Source organism: Desmodus rotundus, chromosome X (assembly GCF_022682495.2).
Source record: "Desmodus rotundus isolate HL8 chromosome X, HLdesRot8A.1, whole genome shotgun sequence".
In the NCBI taxonomy this organism is placed as follows: Eukaryota; Metazoa; Chordata; class Mammalia; order Chiroptera; family Phyllostomidae; genus Desmodus; species Desmodus rotundus.
In genome coordinates this window covers 90,379,966-90,396,166 of record NC_071400.1, presented here as the reverse complement: position 1 = coordinate 90,396,166, position 16,201 = coordinate 90,379,966, and the positions used below count along the sequence as shown (strand labels likewise).

Sequence of the window (16,201 nt, the reverse complement as noted above, 5' to 3'; positions counted from 1 at the left end):
GTAGGCCTTCCAGTCTTGTGCAGGTGGGAGCACAGGAGGCCTTCCAGGCCCTGGGTTGGCCCTCAAAGCCCTTCCAGAGCCATCCCACCTGCACATGCATCCCTGTGGCTTCTCTCTCTGCCTACACAATCTGTAACCATTCCCCATGGCCTCAAATTAAACTTCTACCGGAAAAAACAAAACCTCCCCCTCTGAACCTCCCAAATAGGTTACTGGTACCAACATCTCTCTACCACCAATTCAGAATATCGACTCATTTTTGTCTGCTGTCTTGATTTTTCTCCTCCTATATTCCACCCTCCAGCCCCATAGGTAGTATGTCCCTCTCTCGGAGCTTTCTCACTTGCCACTTTGATATTCTTTTTACCTCTTTCAGGGTCCGCCTTATCTGGTAGTACCACCTTTTACCTTCCCTGTCACTGTCATCTACTTAGTACAATAGTTTTCCTCTCCTGAATTACTGCCATCATCCCGAAGATTCCAACACTCATTATTGAGCAGTGTTACCTTAACTTTCTCAACCCAAATGACTTACCTCTACTTTCTCCACCCATTCACAGGCATATATTGTAGACAATCTAGACATTCATCACTTTATACTGCTCCATCTCTAAAACTTTAAGTTTACAAATCCCATTTATTTGGACTCACAATCCTCATCTTTGCAGTGCTGTCTCTCCCTTACACCCAATATACTTATTCTTCAAACACCTCAGAGCTCTGACATACCCTGAGCCTTCTACCTGACATAAGCCCACGGTCTCTGCCTTCGACCACTTTTATAAACAGGGCCCCTTGAATTGCCCTATCACACATTGTAACATCAAACCACCATCTTAAAACACTCAAGTTATCTGCATTTTCCATTCCTACATCTGTTACCAAGCGCTGCTTGGGAGGGAAAAGCCAATTATAATAGAACAGTGCCATACCAAATTTATAGACACCCACCACAGCAGAGAGTCTTACTGCCTCTCAGGAATCCTCTTTCATTTCCAGTAATTACTGTTACTAACCCTTACCACTCATTCTCTTCACATCCCCTACCAATGATCATTTTCCTCTCTTCATACACAATTTTACTTCCTGCTTTGCATGGAAAATTCTTCAGGATAGCATATAAAGCCTTTTATTACCTGTTTCCTACCTCTCTAGGTTCTCTCCTCCTTGTATTCTATGCTCTGGCCAAATGGAAATGTTTGCACTTTGAGAGAAATGCTACTTCTGTTTCCATTCAGTTGCCCATATTATCCTTTCTGTCTGGTTAAGAGGTACGAGACCTTTTAATCTACATATATATGGCTTCAGTTCAAGAATGTTTTCTTCCATTTTACCTACAAGAATTGTCTTGGGTCCATTTGATCTGGTCTCTGTTTAGGAAAAGCAGTTTGTGATAGTTCTTTTATATATACATATATATATATAATATATATAATATATATATAATATATCCCTTTACATATATATAAGAACTATCACAAACTGCTTTCCCCAAATATATATATATATTTGGCCATTCTGGTAGACCTCAAATTTGCTTTTAATATTACCGATAAGGTTTCCCAAAGCATTATTTCTGCCTCTGTTTTTATTAAATTCTACTATTGAGATCTTTGTTTCTTTTTGTCAGTTGCTCCCCCTGCCCCCCTTCAATTCATCCTAATGACTTTCCACCTCATCTTTTTCATTTCCTTAACAATTTATCTTTTTTTTTTTAAAGATTTTATTTCTTTTTATTTTCAGAGAGAGAGGAAAGGGAAAGAGGAAGAGAGGGGGAGAAACACCGATGTGCGACAGGAACATCAATCTGTTGCCTTTCACCTGCCCCCAACCACCCCCGAGCCCGGGACCTGCACTACGACCCAGGAATGCACCCTGAGCAAGAAATGAACCCCTGATCTTGTGTAATTCTCAGGCCAGTGCTCAATCCACTGAGTCATACCAGCCAGGGCTCTGTTCTGATTTTAAAGAAGGTTTACCCTTCTTGCAAAACCATACTAAACTGGTCATAAAATTTTTCTTTTGGATTTTATAGTCAATTATTTTTATAAGTATGCTTATCTATCTATTCCATGATTAGTTTTGTGCACTGAATTTTATATATTGACATCTTTGAACAAGGTGATCTTTGTTCAGACTTGTTGGTTAACAGACAGCACGAGTAAATGGCCCTTGCCCTATTTGCTGTCTACTTGTGTGAACAGAAACATTAAGTAGTTACCGCAAGGTCATGTGGGAGAGGAACAAATTTTCCTCTACCCTTCTAAGTTCTTTCTGGTGGTCTAACAATCAAATCAAATTGATATGGGACAGATTAACAAGAGAAAATAACCAAATTTAATCATATACATATGTATGGGAACCCCACATATAAGAGAGTCAGAGACAGGGAGGGAAAGATATACATGGCATTCTGACATAGGATGGGGTAAGATGCCTTAGGGCTTCAGAAGGGAGGAAGGTCATTCACAAGACGGTAAGAAGAGCAGGTGTGTGGTAATTAGAATTTTGCCCTGCTCTATAGATAGGTCCAAAAAGAATTATTTCAGGTAATAATTATTAAGGACAAGGCCCCAAATTTAAATTCTTTAAGGAAAAGGTTAAGCTCTGGCTGGTATAGCTCAGTGGATTGAGCGTGGGCCTGCGAACCAAAGGGTCGCCGGTTCGATTCCTAGTCAGGTCAGCCTGAGTTGTGGGCCAGGGCCCCAGTGGGGGACACGTGAGGGGCAACCACACATTGATGTTTTTCTCCCTCTCTTTCTCCTTCCATTCCCCTCTAAATAATTTTTTTTTAAGGGAAAGGTTAAAAGTTTTTTGTGAACCCTGACTGGTGTGGCTCAATGGGTTGGATTTTGTCCCACAAACCAAAAGATTGATGGTTCAGTTTCTGCTCAGGGCACATGCCTGGGTTGCAGGCCAGATCCCTGGCTAGGAGCGTGCGAGAGGCAACCAATAGATCAGGGGATTTTCACCGGGGGCCACATCAGCCTCGTGGTTGCTTTCAAAGGGCCAAATGTAGAGCTCCTTGCCCCTACTTAAGGGGTAGTTATATTTATACAGTCCTAAAATTATATTTGGCCTTTTGAAGGCAACCACAAGGCTGATGTGACCCCCGGTGAAAATGAGTTTGACATCCTGCAATAGATGTTTCCCTCTCACATCGAAGTTTCTCTCCCCCTCTCTCTCCCTCCTTTCCCCCTCTATAAAAATAAATAAAATCTCTTTTTAAAAAACAGTTTCTCATGAGCCTGGAGTATCTCTAGTGCCTTTAGCTCAAAATAATTCACATGCCAAAAATGGCACATCTTGCAAAGGCCTGTTCTGAACTCCTTTAGTTACATAGCTCTTGGTGTGTATATGAATAGCGCACACACCCATACACAGAACAAGCCTAAGAGAAATGGACTATTATCTGCCTTTCCATTTATTTTATTTTTCTTTGATTTTTCATGCAAAGCTAAATCTTCTGTAGAATGCCAACTATGCTTAATATAGGACTCTGTATTAGTAAGAATATATTATGCTACAATAGCAATCCCAAAATCTCACTGGCTTGTAACAACAAGTGTTTATTCCTCACTTACAGCTCCATCATGGGTCAGCTTTGGTTCCTCTGCCTGGGCCCCAGGCTGAAGGAATAGACCTTATCTGAGGCATTACTGGCATTATAACAGAAGAAAAGGAGCAGGGACTTCCAGGCAAGATGGAGGCATAGGTAGACACACTTCGCCTCCTCATGCAACCACAAAAAGAATTACAACTAAATCTAAAAACAACACTCAGAACTGCCAGAAAATTGAAATGTATGGAAGTCTGACAACCAAGGATTTAAAAAAGCCACATTCATCCAGATGGGTAAGAGGGGCGGAGACACAGAGACTGGACCTCTCAGTAAGATGGGTAAGAGGGTGAGGAGACGTGGTGTGATGTAGAGAGGTGGCGGTGGCGGTGGAACGCCACTGGCAGCCCCACATTCATCTGTGGTAGATAAAAATCATGAGGGATATCTTGGGAGTGAGCAATCCAGAGTCCCAGGCCAGACTGCACAGACGAGGGTTCCAGTGCCAGGAAGGTAAATCCCCATAACTTCTGACTAAAAACCAGTTGAGGTTGGGGAAGAAACTGCTGGATTTTCAGGAAATTCTGCTTAAAGGGCCCACATAGTCTTAAAACATACTCAAACCCATCCACTCTGGGATTCAACACCAGGGCAACAGCTCGAAGGGTGCCAGTTGCATATAGAGAGTGGGTGAAGTGACTGGAAATGAGGCGAGTGCTGGGCAAACCCCCAGAAGCCAGGCAGCAGCACAGTCCCCCCTCAACCTCCCCCCCCCCCCCCGCCCCCGACACAGCCACAGAGCCACAGAGCCACAAAGCGGTGAAGTGGGTTGCCCCACCCTGGTGATTAGCTAAGGCTTCACCCCACACAATTTACAGGTTCCTTTTACTGGAAGTCAAAGCAGGTCCACCTAATACACAGAAATAAACACAGGGAAGCTGCCCAATTGAGGACACAAAAAAAATACAGCCCCAAAGAAAGAACAGAACAAACTCCCTGAAAGAGAACTAAACAAAAGGGAGATAAGTAATCCATCAGATGCAGACTTCAAAACACTGGTGATCAGGATGCTCAAAGAGCTCACTGAATATGGCAACCACATAAGGGAAGAAATGAAGGTTATGCTAAGTGAAATAAAAATCTACAGGGAACCAACAGTGAAGGGGAGGAAGCCAGTATTCAAAGCAACGATTTGGAACATAAGGAATAAATAAACATTCAACCACAACAGGAATAGGAAACAAGAATTTTTAAAAAAGAGGATCGTGTAAGACTCTGGGACATCTCCAAATGTACCAACATCTGAATCATAGGGATGCCAGAAGGAGAAGAGGAAGAGCAAGAAATTGAAAACTTATTTGAAAAAACAGTGAAAGAAAACTTTGCTAATTTGGTGAAGAAAATAGACATATAAGTCCAGGAAGCACAGAGAGTCCCAAACAGGTTGGACCCAAAGAGGACCACACCAAGACGCATCATAATTAAAATGCCAAAGGTTAAAAATAAAGAGAGAATTTTAAAAGCAGCAAGAGGAAAGCGGAGAATTACCTAAAAAGTAGTTTCCATAAGTCTATCAGCTGATTTCTCAAAAGAAACTTTGCAGGTAGGAAGGGACTGGCAAGAAGTATTAAAAGTGATGAAAAGCAAGAACCTACAGCCTAGATTACTCTATCCAGCAAACCTATCATTTAGAATGGGAGGGCAGATAAAGTGCTTCCCTGACAACGTAAAGCTAAAGGAGTTCATCATCACCAAGCCATTATTACATGAAATGTTAAAGGGACTTATTTAAGAAAAAGAAAAGGATCAAAACTATGAATGTTAGGAAGGCAACAAACTCACAGCTATCAACAACTGAATCTAAAATAAAAAAAACTAAGCAAATAAGCAGAACAGGAACAGAAACATAGACATGGAGATCACTTGAAGGGTTATCAGCGGGGAGGAGGAGGGAGGAGAATACGGAAAAGGTACAGGGAATAAGAAGCATAACTGGTAGGTACAAAATAGACAGGGGGATGTCAAGAATATCTCCTCATACACACACAACTCATGGATGTGAACTAAGGGGGGGATTGCTGGAGGGAAGGGGATACCAGGTGGAAGGGGGCAAAAGGAGAAAATTGGGACAACTGTAATAGTGTAATGAATAAAATATACTTTAAAAAAAGAAGAAAAGGATCAGGAGTGGGATCATGTGCTATGTCTTAAAGCTTCTGCTTTAAAGTTGAATCAGGGACTCTGGCGGTGGGGCCCAGCATAGGTTCAACAAACCCTCTAGGGGATCCTGAAGCTCACTCAAGTTTGACAACCTCTTCACTATGTATGGTTTGTATTCCTGCAAACCACAGAATAGACATAGAGGCTTGATGAAATGCAGAGTAGTTTAGCCCTGGCTGCTGTGGCTCAGTGGACTGAGTGCCGGACTATGAACGAAGGGGTTGCTGGTTCAATTCCCAGTCAGGGCACATGCCTGGGTTACAAGCCAGGTCCCCTGGAGGAGGCATGTGAGAGACAATCACACATTGATGTTTCTCTCCCTCTCCTTCCCCTCTCTAAAAATAAATAAAATCTAAAAAATAATTCAGAGTAGTTCTAAAACTAGTAATTGTTAAACCAGGAAAAAAAAAAGTCAAATTAAAAAAAAAAGAGGGAATCAGACTTTGATAGCAAGTTAGGCCAAGTGCCCAGTGTTACTGTCATTTTTTGGAAGGACACTGCTTCTGGGGAAACCTGCTCTGACATGTATCTCCAGCTGTCCTTCTGTATAGCTTTCTTTTTAAAATGCTGATTGATGAGAGAATGAGATAATTAGGGAGGAGTAGGACAAATAGCTTTCTCATCCCTTAACAAACCTGTTGACCCAGATTTTTGCCATAGTTCTTATATCAATGATTATTATTGTGTTGGCCATGTCTTCAGCATCTACTTTAGTCCTTGTAATCCAGAATTGTCAGAATCAGGTGTTTTCTCTTTCCTTAACGACCTGATTTCAGTTGTATTTCTTAATACTGATAGTGAAACGTGATGTATACGAGTCCCCTACTTGAACATTGAGAGTGACATGTGTGGCTCACTTTGTATTCCCATTAGACAGCTCTGGTCTAAGTCAATCACGGTATGGCAGAGACAACTAACTATCCGCCAAATTACTTGTGCTCTCCCTTGCATAATATAGCAGTACCTTCGGTAAGAAGTAAACCAGCCAGGGACTACACATCTCAGTATCCCTTGCATCTAAGGGGGGGTCATGTGACTAGTCCTTGCCAATGAAATGTGAGCAGAAATGGTGTGAGTCCCTTAGAAGCCAAAGTGGAAGCAGTGTCTCTTTCATAACCCTTTCCCTATTCTGTCGGCTTGATGCAGAAGACCATGGTAAGACTGTCAGATGAGGGAGCTAAAAGATGGAAGAAGCCTGGTCCCTGAATTACCATTCAGAGGAGAACTGTAATAAGGCACATCTGTTTTGGACTTCACATGAGGGAGAAAAAAACTTATATTGTATTTGAGACATTCTGCATCTTGAGGTGTTGTTAGAGAAGCTAGCATTGCCTTAACTAATACATGTAATCATCACCTTCCTTTGGCAAGTGATTAGCTCAGCATAAGGGTCAGTATAAGACCTAGTACTGGCCAATGAGAAGCAGAAACCTGCTGAGAGCTTCTGGGAGTTTCCTCCTCCCTGGTGGACGGAGGAAGCAGTTCAAGATGCAGCCTGCCACTAACTTCTGAACACCTTTGACCACAGTGGAGTACGGATGGGATGCTGGTGCCACAGCAACCTTCTTAGGAGGCCAAGAGATTCAAAGAAGTGCTGCTCCAGAATCCTGATGTTACTGAGGTACCTTTGAAGCTTGTTATATATTATGTGTGATTAATAAATACCCTTACTATGAAGCCACTTTCTGCTGTGTGTGGTGGAAACATTCAAACTGGTATAAATATTCTCCATTTTTTTTTTAAAAATTAATCAACATTGATTTATTGTGGGGCTCCTTTGTGACAGGCTGTTCTAGGTGCTAGGGATCCAAAAGCAAACACGAAAACCAGGATCCTTGAGACTGTCACCTCGTGACAGAATGTGGGTCTGGGAGAAAGATATACAGATCAGAGGCCATGGATTTTAATCCACAGATTTCCTCAGTAGCAACTGTGCTTCTTCACTCACAAATATTTACTGAATACTTGTGTTGGTGGTAGGAATACGGCAGCCCTATCAGGAGGAGGCTTACAGTGGAGGAGACAGATATTAATCAAAGAACCAAACAAAGAAATATCTCATCACAAACTGTAATAACACAAAAACACGTAACAGAAGACCTGACCTCCTTACCCATCCCAACTGCAAATAGTAACTCCATAAATTATTTGTCTACTGTCTGTCTTCCCTGCTACACTGTGGGCTCCAGGAAGGTGGGAACAACATCTAGCCTCATTCTCTGCTGCATCCATCCTTAGCAAAATGCTTGGCACGCGGGAGTAGGTATTCATACATAGTTGCTTAATAAATGAGCCCTTCCTCCTGGGTGACCAAAAAAATCTAACACCAACTTTCTGTGCTTCCAGACAGAGGGTGCAAGTATTCTGCTGGACTGAGCAATAGAAGGATAGATCAAATGCCCTCTGCAGAAGATTCCCGGGGATTTGCAAAGTCAGGAACAACTTCTCGTGAGGGAAGTTGGTTGACATCAATTGGGAAACTTGCAAAATATAGCCAAGAGTGTAGACTGGCCAAGAGCCTCCAGGGGTTGGGTATGTATGATTTCCCCAGGCAGGAACTTGGAGGTGTGGTGGGCCAGGGCAAGCACAGACCCCAAAGGAAATCTTAGGCTTGGAGCCCAGCTGTGCAGTTCCTGGCTATACGTGACCTTGTACAAGGGACTTCACCTATCTTGGTCCTCATGGTAAAGTGAGCAGGGCAACAACAGCACCTCTCTGAAAGTTGTTCTTAAGGTTAAGAGAGAGAACACATGAAGCCTTTAGCACAGTGCCTAGCTGGCTCAGGTCAGGTTCTCCAGGAACAGCCTCAGAGACCAATTAGCATGTAGGAAGTACATGGGGAGTGCCGGGGAGTGGAAGAAGCAGGAGGGAAAACTTGGGCTGCACTGCAGTCTCAACAAAGCCCTCAGGTGAACCCACAGGGAGCTCTGAAGTTGGGACAGCCCTTCCGATTTGCCCCACCTTGAGGCAAAGTGCCCAGTTATCCAGTCACTGGATACAGGCTGCCTAAGTGAGGGCGTCTGACCTTGATGAGGCAGCCTCCTTCAGTCAGGGGCAGTTCTCAGAGGGGAACACTTATCAACAAGACTCAGAAACTACCTGCAGCATCTGGAAGGACAAATACCTCAGTCCTAAAGGGGAGGTCCATCTGGGTGGCACCTACGACATTCACTATACTAGCATTTAATCTGAAGCTTTAACGCCATTATAGCCACTGTTTAAAATTTCCCAAAGCCTACAGAGGATTTAAAGCTTCCTCATTGTCAAAGTATAACTCCCCAAAGGTTCAAAGCATAATTGTGATATAAATATAGAGTGATCTAAATATATGTGTCAAAAATGTGCTTAACTCATTAAGGAGCAGGATGACAAAGCTGGATGAAGGGAGGCTATGGGAGCTGACAGTTATGTACATGCTGATGTAGGTCTACACACAGCAACACACAAACACGCAGATGTTATACACACAGCAACATACACACATTTAGTGTTGGGGCGGCGGGGGGGGGGGAATGCTGCAAAGTTAGATACAAAATTGTTTAGTGTCCTACAGGGACAAACACACATAACCTTTGGAGTCAGCTTTTCTACAGGACAAAGTCATCTGCAACTTTCTAGCTAAAGTGAGTAACTCCAGAGACTGGGTCCTAGTCAATAGCACATGGTCAGTCACAGGAAGTCACATCCCTGAGACCCAGCAGCCCGTTGGGCTGCCTCATTGAGGCCATAATCTGGCAGGGCTTTGACAGAGTGTATAGTCATTTTTTGACTATTTCCACATTCTGGGTAATTTCTTACCATTGGTGAATACTGAACATCACATACCAGCTTATTGGGGCTGTCCCTGCACAGGGTGCCCCCTGAGAACAACACTTCAGAAGGCCAGGTCCACTAAGGAAATGGAATTTATCTTTTCCTCTTAGTGGTACCAATAAGATTCAGCTTTTGTTCTAGAACCGCCTTTGAGTGGCACCATGGGGACTGCACTGATCCAATAAACTCTTGGCATGTCTACTGTGGATGACCTAGCCCCTTCCTAGCTCTCACTTTTTTGTTGACAAATTTCTGGTTGTTTCAAAGATGAGCCCAGTCCTGGACGGTGTGGCTCAGTTGGTAAGAGCATATCCTGTGGCTGAAGGGTTGTGGGTTCAATTCCAGGTCAGGGCACATTTGGGCTGCGGGTTTGATCCTTGGTCCTGGCATGAATGATTCCTGGTTGGGATGCATACAGGAGGCAGCCAATTGATGCTGCTCTCTTGCATCAATGTTTCTCTCTCCCTTCCTCTTTTTCTAAAAGCAATGAGAAAATGTCCTCAGGTGAGGATTAAAAAAATATATATATATTTATATATATATGTATATATTTTGTATCTATATATAAAAAGATGAGCCCACACACTGCTAGGAAAATGTAATTAAAAGAGAAGGACAGGCACCAGAGAGCTGTTGGCTCTAATCTGAAAGAAGTGACTTTATGTAAAAGGTCAATTCCTTGGGACTCTATTCGTTGCAGTTTGCATTTCCTTTTGGTAAGATAGGGAAAGGCTGCCTTCATACTTTCTTGGATGTGCAGAAGGCTGGCCGCTTTAGATGCTTCCCCTAATGCCAACCATCCCCGTGCCAATGGGAGCATTAAACATTGGCATTTCGTAACTGCCCTACAGAAGCTTCTCACTTCTTTACTGCAGAGCTAAAGGGAGAGGTAGGGAGTGAACTCTCCTGGAGCAACACCTGGAGCCGATCAAATCCCTGTGCCTTTTGTAAGGTTCCCCTCCAGCTCTGGGCTGTGGAAGGAGTGATTTCTTTCCACAGTGCATACAGTGCCCATTGTCTTGGACCCTGGCCTAGACCTTAGGAGAAAGAAACAAAACAGGCAGCACTGAAATGCTCTCTCCCTCCTGGTCAACATGGGCCATCTGTCTCGGAAACTCGAGGACAAGTAGAGCCAGCCCTCGCCCTCCTGATCTTATGGTATCAGTTAAAAGCACGACTCCAAAGGTTCAGGATTTTCAAAGTGTTTTAAACGTTTCAGCCACTCTATGTCTCGCATCAACCTAGAAGTCCCATGCTGTGTATCTGATAAGTGAGCCCGTGTTTGACATTTAATGCAATATTTATGCACAGAGAATGTGAAACAGCACAAAGCAGCCCACATGAATTAGGTTATATACACATACCCCTAGTTTGAACCATTGGGAGGGGGAGAAGGAGATGTGACTGGTTCAGGCAATACTATTTTCAAACCCCATGTTCTTGCTTCTGGGTACAAAGGGAACCTGAACTAATGATAAAGCCAAGCTGTGCTGGTTTGAGGAGATGAATAAATAAGAAATGCTTGCAAAACCAAACCAGATGAAAATGTTCCAGAATTAAATGGTGGTGATGGTTGCACTATTTTGTGAATAAATCAAAGGTGGAGAGGTGTACGTTAAAAGGGGTAATTTTATGGTATGTGAATGATACCTCCATCTTTTTTAAAAATAAAAGCACACTTACAACTAGGACTCCCCATGGGGGTTTGATCCCTTCTTGGCTATAAGCACCGGCTCTAGCAAAACACTCCTCTGCTCTTAGGGGCAGAAGAGCCTGTCAGCTCTCCCAGGGGTTCCAAAGCTGGGGCCCTAGAGTCAACCCCAGCTCTGCCAAGTTTCAGCTGTGTGTCCTTACGTACATAACCCTCTTCTACCTACCTCACAGCCTGGAGAAGTCTTAGGACCATCTCACGTACAGCAGGAACCCCGGACGTGCTGACTGTCAAGGTCTACTCCTGGAGAAGCTTAAACCACGGCGAGTAGAAGTCACTGTTTCTCACCTCCTGAGGTCACGGCACATCCTGGGGAGAGGGGGCATCACTTTAGGATCTTTAAAGGCTGGTACCAAGCCTTGTATCTAAAATTTTCCCTGACTTAAACCTTGAACCATAATTTGTACCCACACCTTGGATTACACTCCTGTCTTTATCGTTTCCTCACTGACTGCTGAGCCCTTAGCCCACCCCACCAGAGATGCTAAACTTATTCCCTCCGGAGACCATAAACCTCATGTCCTTTCTTTACAGGAACAAATGTTCCAACCCTGCCCCATCATGCTTAAATTCTTACAACTCTTGGATATGGCACTGATCTCTATTTCTATTCCAAATTATGTTTCTCTATCAGACTACACTGTTTTTGTTTTGGAAGTTTAATCATGCATTTTACTATTTGATGGGGGAAATTCTCTTTTTAAAACTCCCTTTTGCCCTGGCCAGTTGGCTCAGTTGGTTGGAGCATCATCCTGTACAGCAAAAGGTTGCGAGTTCAATTGCCAGTCAGGGCACATACCTAAGTTGCGGGTTTGATCCCTGGTTGGGGTGTGTATGGGAGGTAACAATAGATGTTTCTCACATCGATGTTTCTCTCTCTCTCTCTTTCAAATCAATAAACATATCCTCAAGTGAGGATTAAAAAAACAACTCCCTTTTAAAAACATGTAAGTCTCTTAGCTGTCTTTCTTTTTGAAATTTTATTTACTTTTCAATAAGTTTAAATCCTGGAGGGGCACAGCATTACACGGATTCTGTGTCCAATGGCCTTAGCAGGAAGGTTGCTTTGGAATTCAGCACAAACCATGCTGGTGTTTCCACGAGCATGAGTTACCTTTCCCCCAGATTGCTCTGGTTTGGTTCGGTCTGCCACCAGGAGTCACTGTGTTCTTCTTTGCTTTGAACACATAAGCACATCTCTTGCCTAGACGGAATTCAGTTTCATCTCGAGCATGAACACCTTCAATTTTAAGAAGAGCTGTGTGCTCCCTCTGATTCCAGAGACTCTGCTTAGAGCCGACAAAAATGGCCTCGGACCACTGCCTTCGAGACACATTTGTCCTTAGAATAGTCCTGTTCCCAGCAGCCTCCCCGGGCTCCAAGACGCCGGAAAGAGTGTTTATTTTCTTACATGAACTGCAAAATTATATTTCCAAGTTGTCAAAAAGAAATCCCATTGGTTGGAACTTCATTTAGTTTACAAATACTGCACAAATGTGAGGGCCACCTACTATTAGTCTTCTTCACAAGCACAGGTTTTCCCATTTGGGGACATGGCTTGTATTTCCAGTTACGTCTATGCTAATAATGACCGCAGTCAAGTTTTAGACAAAGCTTGTTACTTCCAGAAATTACACAGGTTTCATAGGGATCTACTTCTTGTTTGCTATTAATCTATAAGAAAACTGTTAATTTTTCTTTATTTAGTAGGTGACTCCCCTGTTAAATTATTCTAAGAATTTTTCAGTTGTTTCTGCTGGCTTCCCCCAAAAGAGCCTATCTATAAAGGCTTCTCTTTTCTAATGCTTCTAACAGTCCTCACTCCATTTTATTGCATAATTATGCTTCCTGAAGGATGCTGAAGAGTGGGGATAGAGGTCACCCTGTATTGTGCCCCAAGGCGGTGGGTATACCTCTAGAAACAAATTAGTTCTTTACATTTGCTTTCTAAATTTAGTTTACCAAAGCCTTTGCTAAGAAAACCTGTACATACTAAGAAAAATTTAGAATGTTCACAAAATTGAAATTGCTCTTAGGAATGACTGGCCTCTACTGTGATCCTCTGGCCAGGGCTCATGATGACAGAAGCTACTTGTAATGCCACTGTCGAAGGCCAGCATATGGAAAAGAGTTCATCCACTCTCGTGCCCTTGCCAAAGCCTTTGTCGGCAGAGCTAGCGAGGGCTGCGCTCACTGTGCCCCAGCTTTGGAGACTGCCACCCAGAAGTCACCATGAGCGTTTCCAACATCTCCACTCTAGTCCTGCGTCCCCCACTCCTGGTCCTGGCTGGTACTGTCTCCCAGGCTGTAGGCAAGCCATGGATTAGATACAGACAAGCTGCTCTGGGATTTAGCTTACTGGAAAATGAGGGTCACCATTTCATTATAATTTCGTTTAAACGCCAGATTGCTATGGGAATGTTTTCATAGGTTACACTAATGTTAACTGCATCTTAAGTAGCTAAAAATCCCTCCTATCCATGGTCTTTACTGTACTTGGAAGTTCACCATGTCCTAGGGCAGCTCATCTCTTAAGCTTATTTCCACAGTTGGCTTCACTTGCAAGTGACAACAGAAGAATTTTAACGAGTTTGACAGGGAAAGGACAGCCACTCAAGATTTTGGGGTTTGTTTTCCACAGGGGTTTGAAAAATTCTGGTTTGGTTTCAGTAGATTTCTTCACTGAGCCTACAGAAACAAACAGAACACCAGCACGCCATCAAACTCTTCAGCGACAATGTATTTCACGGTAAAGACAATGCACGCATCATGCAGATGAGGCATCACCAAGTCACAATGATGCTGAGAGGTACGACAGATCACGACAAAGCAGACCTTTAGCAAAATAAAGCTGCAAGAAGATGGCGAGGCATTTCTTGAAAGCCAGACCATGCTGATTTTCTATGTGCTTGTCATAAAAGGGATCTTCCCCGGCAGTCATCAAGATCAATGGCACTGCATTCCTGGAGGCATATATTTTATTTAGTATATATACATACACAAACATACATGGTTTCCGTAACTAATAAAGTCTTAAACTATAGCTGGTTTTGAAAGCACATAAACAAGATTACTATTGACACTACACTTCCTGGTTGCAAGCCTCAGTGAGAATTATGGATCTTTCCAAACTCTTATTGTACAAGTCAAACAAGAGTTTCAAAGAAGGGAAGGTCATTTTAAATCAGAAAGTCACATTTCACCACAAGAAACGAAATTAAGAAAACACATTTTATGGCATAAAATGCAAGGAGTATATATTCTAGTGTCATCTGTCCTCTGTTCAGATGTTTTACGTTCAAGTCCATTACAGTGACACAGTGAGTCCCGTTCAGGGCCCCCTTATTTCAGAGCACTGTCATTTTCATCTGTGCCTGTTTTTATTAGAGTTGAGCAAACACAGGAGCAAACAAACAAAAGCCCCAATATTAACAACATGAAAACCAACAACCAGTGCATGAGACACACGATTCATTTGGTCCAAAAGCCACTCGATGGTTTGGAGTGACTAGAGCTCAGAGATTTTAAGGTGCAATATGCAAATGTCCTTTCTAGATTCAGCTGTTCATGTCTATAGGGATATGCATAAGAAAACGGAAATCACGCCACACTGTTTAATGGCTTTGTTACTCAACCAGACTTATTCTGTTAAGCTCCCCAAGGACTAATGTGGCACAGCACATTTTGCAGGTGACTAAGCTTAATAATAAAAGAACACTTTCTTGATAGTAACTTCCAACAAAGAAACCACAGAAAGGCGGGGAAACCCTCTGGAATTTCTTCTCCCAAACACAGACAGGGAGATATGCAGCCCAGGTTCAGTATATATTTAAGTAGAGTCTGGGTAAACGTCTAGAATATTTACAGGGAATGACATCTAAATGTTTTTGTGCTCCAACTTTGGGAATAAGAATGGTTACAAGGTGAATTTCCCAGCTGGAATGACTCAATTGCGGGTGATCACTATGATAACAGAGTAAGTAGTATAGGAAGCACTTCATCAGCAGCCAAAGCTCATACATAGAACCACGACATGGAACGTCACTAAAACTTTGCAAGGTTTCTACCAAGAGTGGCCAGTGTTTGACAGACTTAACTAGGAATACAGTTACAATTCGATCTAGGAATTTGGAATCCAGTGGTTAAAGACGACAGAAGTTTCTTCCAAGGGCCAGCAGCTCAAATTTGACTACCAGCAGCTTCAGGGCTTCTCGAAACACCACCTGTGTCAATTCACAAACAAACCCTGGTGAGACCAACGAAGAGACTGAGTGGCAATTTGTAGCATCTATTCCCTTATACTAAAACGCTCGCACACTATGAAACTTTCTGCCTTCTTGATGATTTCATTTTCTTTGGCTAACACAGTATCTCTCCACAGAAGTGCTACAGCATTTTTTATGCAGGACTATTCTTTGAGGGGGGGCAAGGGTTTTTTTGAGTGAACTGTCCTAAAACTTGCAAGCTTTGCTTCGCGAATGCCAGTGCTACCACTGAGCCACTGTGACAACAAAAACCCTCGACACATTTCCAAACACCCTCCCCCCACCCCCTGCAGGGGTGGTACCACTTCCAGTTGAGAAGAATTTGAGAACTGGAGTATAAGACAAATGAAAATATACAAGCAGTATGAAGGCAATTATTTAGTCAAGATATATATTTTTCCTTTTAGGACAGGGATTTTGCACTTCTTTTAGAGATGTAGGAAATAGATTCAAGAAGCCAAAGGTTTGTGGAATTTTTTGTCCTTACTGGACAGGGAGGTCAGTGAACTGAAGGGTTCAAGGTATGCCAACAACAAAAGAAAGCTTTTACTAAATCTTGAGCTGTCTGTATGAATGCTCAATAGAATGCTCAGGTGGATGGCTTCTGTTTTTGAAGTGTCCAAGAAGGCATCT

The 16,201-nt window shown here is 42.9% G+C and overlaps 1 protein-coding gene across 1 annotated transcript in view; it reads right to left on the bottom strand.

The window, feature by feature from the left end:
• Nucleotides 1-14,058: 14,058 nt before the first annotated feature.
• The window catches only part of MAP7D2 (MAP7 domain containing 2), an 84,706-nt gene continuing 82,563 nt past the window's right edge, over nt 14,059-16,201 (bottom strand). Inside the window, exon 17 of the mRNA XM_045203193.2 lies at nt 14,059-15,526. The gene's annotated coding sequence lies outside the window, so the exon portion shown is untranslated. The remainder of the gene's footprint in view (nt 15,527-16,201) is intronic.